Source organism: Myotis davidii, unplaced genomic scaffold, assembly GCF_000327345.1.
Source record: "Myotis davidii unplaced genomic scaffold, ASM32734v1 scaffold762, whole genome shotgun sequence".
In the NCBI taxonomy this organism is placed as follows: domain Eukaryota; kingdom Metazoa; phylum Chordata; class Mammalia; order Chiroptera; family Vespertilionidae; genus Myotis; species Myotis davidii.
In genome coordinates this window covers 72,056-77,113 of record NW_006293699.1, presented here as the reverse complement: position 1 = coordinate 77,113, position 5,058 = coordinate 72,056, and positions in this window count along the sequence as shown.

Genomic DNA, 5,058 nt, shown 5'->3' with positions numbered 1-5,058 from the left:
GGGGGGAATTCTGCTCCCCTCCACCCCTTCCCTCCTTCCCAGCGCTCTCTGGTGCTGGCTGCCTCGGGAGTGTGGGCCGCGCCTGCCACGGTGTGGCTCTCCGCGGAACTGCAACCTCACGCAGCTGGGCGGGCAGAGTCAGCCTCTGCTGGGTGCAGGGCAAGGTTGAGGGAGGAGAGCAGCGAGTGGGGGCCAGGAGCAGGACTGCGGGGGGCAAGGCACTGTATGTGCTAGTGCCAGCACGGGTCTCCCAGAAGCAGCTCAGCCACCGACTGCCGACATTTCTGCTGTGTGAGGGTCAGAGACCACCTGCCTGCAGGCCTGACAGGCTCCTGCTATCCCTGTGCCCCACCCCTGACCTGGGTCTGAACCTCGGCTGCCCTCAGGGACCCCCGCCTTCCATACTCCCAGCCAGAGACGAGATGGGGCCCATGGGGTCCGCTGGAAGGCCTGGCTGGGGGTGAGTGATGTGACGCTCACTGAAGACCCAACCAACCAACCAACCAACCAACCAACCAACCAACCAACCATCCAAGCGAGCAGGGGTTGGGCAGGCAGAGCCTCAGAGAGCCCCGAGTCGGCTGCCCGCTTTCCTTTCTTCTGTGTCTCCTTGAAAATAGCAGCTGGCGCCTCCTCTCCCCCTGCCACGTCCCGCAGCCACCAGGCAGGGCTCCAGGTCACATTTTTGGAAGAAGCTGGGCTTTGACAGGGTTATTTGAAAGGAAAAATTCCTTGAATGTCACAAAGGGAGAGAGGGCCAAGGGGGCTCTGCGTCTGAGCGTGTGTCTAGGGGCAGGGGTGAGCCTGAGCTGCAAGGAGGCTTCTATTTGGAGTTTCTGCAGCCAGGCAGGGGGTGGGCTGGCAGAATGCAGCTCTGCCCTCCCTCGCTGAGACATCTGAATGGAGCCAGCGGGGTGCGGAGGCCTCAAGGTCAGAATCCCCAGGCTGTACTGAAGGGTTGGGCTTTTCCGGGTTCCAGACTCTGGACTTCTGGGACAAGTTCCTAGTGAGGAATGAGGACCAGGAGCCTGGATGCCTGGGGTTCTGGGGCTGGGTGTTTGGGATCTCCAGGGCTAAGGTTTCCTGGTCTCTGGCCTCTCTAGTCCAGATCAGGGCCAGTCCCTGTGCAGGCCGCTGTCGGCCATCACCATATTAGGATATGAACTCTAGGCAGACTGTTGGGTGCCAAACAGTCTCCAGCTGGGTCTGGCCCCCTGCAGCTCCCAGCACCACAGCTGTGCTTCAGTTGGGCCATTTCAGAGGCCAGAGGTCAGGGGACAGTAGAGGCTGCTGGTGGGAGATCCAGACAGAGCCCCCAGCTTAGGTTCTGAGGGCTGGGCCAGAAGGGCCTGGGATGAGGTGAGTAGAAGGACCTCAGGCAGAGCGGAGAATCCCTGCCAGCCCCTCACCTGGTCCAGCCCCCCCTTCTCCTCTCCCCACTCCGCCATCCTGTTTCAGTTGGTTGCAGAGGATCTCCTTCCACAAGATGAATCCCATGGCTGTTAGAACTGCTGTTCTGCAGGAACCAGGCCCTTCATGCCTGGTCTGCTCAGGCCATTGCCGTCGCACTCCCCACGGCTCAGCCACCAGGGCCTGTCCAGAGAGCCTCCAGGTTGCTGGCCTCTCCCTTGACTCAATCCACCACCGATACTTCCTCTCCACCGCTCTCCATCAGCATTGCCCCATCACTAGCCCCACTGGCCAATGTCTGCTCCCTGGTGTGTTGTTCTAGGTGCTAGACCAGCAGAGGGGACACAGACACTGGTGAGTTAGGTCCCTACAATTCAGAGAAGACAGATGAGCAGGTGGACAAGAAAAGAAGTTTGTCCTGAGAAGAAAGCATGATGAGGGATAAGCCTGGTGCCCACAGGGAACATGGAGAAAGAGGAACAGGATATTAATATGAGCATCAAGGCCTTCTTCAGAAATTGGCAGAGGAGGGTGAGGGGCTGTGCGCTGGACAGGGAGCAGAGGTGGATGGGGCACATCTGGCCTGGTGGACTGGCCTCACCTGGTAGCCAGACAGAGAGACTGGGAGAGAAGAGAAAGAGAAGGAGCACAGCCAGCATGGCTCAGTGGTTGAGCATTAACCTATGAACCAGGAGGTCATGGTTCAATTCCTGGGCAGGGCACATGCCTTGGTTGTGGGCTCGATCTCCAGTGGGGGGCGTGCAGGAGGCAGCCGATCAGCGATTCTCTCTGTCATTGATGTTTCTCTCTCTCTTTCTTCCTCTCTCTGAAATCAATAAAAAAATATTTTTAGAAAAAGAAAGACAAGGAGAGACAGTGATGCAAGATTTAGGAGCCGTGCTTCACGGCTCTTTGGTGAAGGATCACTTTTCTTTATTTCTAATACATCACACACCTTTGTGAAGTGCAAAATCACATGCTTGGACATCATGGCAATGTTGAATTGCTTGACAGTTTTGAAACTCTTGCTCTCAACTTTGAGTGTATGTTGTTGTGGACCGACTGGTGGGACTAATGCAGAAAGAGCTGGGACTAATGCAGAGAGAGCCAGGATGGGGACAGAGAGCGATCACTAACCCGTGTGCATTGTTCAGTGTACACCAGGCATTGCTCTAGGCCGGGGGTCCTCAAACTTTTTAAACAGGGGCCAGTTCACTGTCCCTCAGACCGTTGGAAGGCCAGACTATAGTTAAAAAAAAAAAACTATGAACAAATTCCTATGCACACTGCACATACCTTATTTTGAAGTAAAAAAGCAAAATGGGAACAAATACAATATTTGTATTTGCATGTGGCCCGTGGGCCGTAGTTTGAGGACCCCTGCTCTAGGTCCTCAGCATGTGTTGACTTCATCTTTGCAACTTAGGGCAAAGGAACTACTATTCCCACTTTATAGATGAGGAAAACGAGGCACAAGAAGGTTAACTAAGTTGAGCATAATGCATAAATGACTAAGTGGCAGAGGTGGGATTTGAACCCAGAGGCCCTGCGCCTAAAGTCTGTGGGCTTAATCCCCACACTGCACTGCTGTGTATGTGTACCCCCATGTCCCGTGTGGTTCAGGGTTCAGGATCTGGAAGAGGGGCCGCACACAAATGAAAGAGACAAGAGATAATAATTTGGAAATTGGGGGGCCAGGCGAGAGCCCATCCCAAGAGGATGGACTCCGCTTGTGCGCAGGCCTCGCCATGCTTTTATTCAGTCTGGGATCTATCCATAGCCCTTAGATAGGCAAGTTCCAGTAACAGACAGACTATCTTATCAGTAAGGATTTACGTGACTATCTGGTGGGGAAGTTGCTTCAGCTTCCATTGTCTCGCCTAAACAGTGGGTGCATAGCTCTGACCTTTGCTAGGGCTCAAGGGTCACCAGCATTCTGGGCTTCTTGTCCACACTCTCCACTAGAGAAGACAATAGGCGGCTTCCCACACACTGCCCTGTGTGAGGGTCACAAGGATACATTGAGAGGCGAGGGAGAATGAGATGACAAGGTGGAGGCAGAAAGGACTTAAGCCAAGGTGAGGGAGAATGCACCCGGGGAGAGGGCTAGAGAAACAAGACAGGCGGAGAGAGAGGGAATACCTGGCCAGCAGCAAGTCGGAGCAGGTAGACTGAGGTCACAAGCTCGGTCTGGCTGGCACAAAGCTGCAGGGGGGAGAGGGGTGGGAAGGAGACTTGGCGAAGAAGGGGCAGAAGTGTGTGAGGCCGTGGGGGAGGCAGACGTGGACGGGCCCCTTCAGGGTTCTGCTCTGCCCATCCAGGGGCCTTGGTGCCACAGTGGCCGTGTCCCCCACTCCACAGGGAGCTGCTTCCTGTGCCTGGTGGACGTGGTACCCGTGAAGAACGAGGATGGAGCTGTCATCATGTTTATCCTCAACTTCGAGGTGGTGATGGAGAAGGACATGGTGGGGTCCCCGGCCCATGACACCAATCACCGCGGGCCCCCCACCAGCTGGCTGGCCCCAGGTAAGTGTGGCCACACCCGGACTGGTGCAGGAATAACAAGCTCTCCCTTTTCTTGGGCCCTGAGGCTCCCCAAGGCCACTGCCCTGCATGAAGGAATGTGTGCGGGGTCCCTTCAGAGTTTACCGAGGACGTGGCCTGGTCTCATCTGGCTCAAAATGAACAGACAGGGATGGAGTGACAGCACCACAGGTCCTTAGGGCAAGATTGCACCTGGTGTCCGAGCTTTACCTGCTCAGGTTTCCACTGCAGCATCCTCTGGGCGTGGTCCTCTCTGCAGCCCAGGGTTAGGGCATTCACCCTTCCAGACATTCCGGCCCTTTGCTCATCAGAAGGCCCCATCTCTCAGGGACCCAGATGTCTTTCTGGGGAACTTCTGCCCCTGGTCCTTGTTCTTGGAAGGACAGCTCCCTGGTGTGGCCTGGGCTAATTGAGGAGAGAATTTGAGGGAAATGCTCACGTGGCTGGAGACATGGAACCCTCACCTCATCCCCCTGTGACTCAGGCGCGGACTCCTTTCCTCCCCGCCGTGGCCTCTTGGGTTTAAATCTCATTTGCCCTTTAGAGTCATGGCAAGGAACCCACCCCGTGGTCTCTCAAGCTCTAACCTGGCAGTGTTAACGCCGGGGCCATCTGCAAGTTGGCGGGGTCTGGCAAGAAGGCCTGTGTCGCTGCCCTGTTTGGAGGCAGGCCTCCCAGGCACCGTGGGGCCTCCAGCGAGTCAGTGCATTATGCCTGCGTTTCCTGCCTCGCTAAGGGGAAGGGGAAATGTTGCCCGCAGTGCAGTCACGTCACCCACGGTTTGAGTAGAGCCCACTGGGGTATTTGGCTTAAGAAATAGTTGTTTATTATTTTCAGAGCCTCGGATAAGATCGGGTCCTAGAACTTTTTGAGATGAGTGGAAGTCGGGTGGAGGGGTGCCCACTGCCAGGCTCCCACTCCCCACCTTCCCCTTCTGTTTGGCAGGGGCTCCGGCTCCTGGGCCTGCCCGCTTCTGGCCGCTCCTGTCCCCCCAGCCAGACAGCTCCCTTCTCCCCACAGGTCGCACCAAGACCTTCCGCCTGAAGCTGCCGGCCATGCTGGCTTTAACAGCCCGGGAGTCCTCGGGGCGGCCGGGTCGCACAG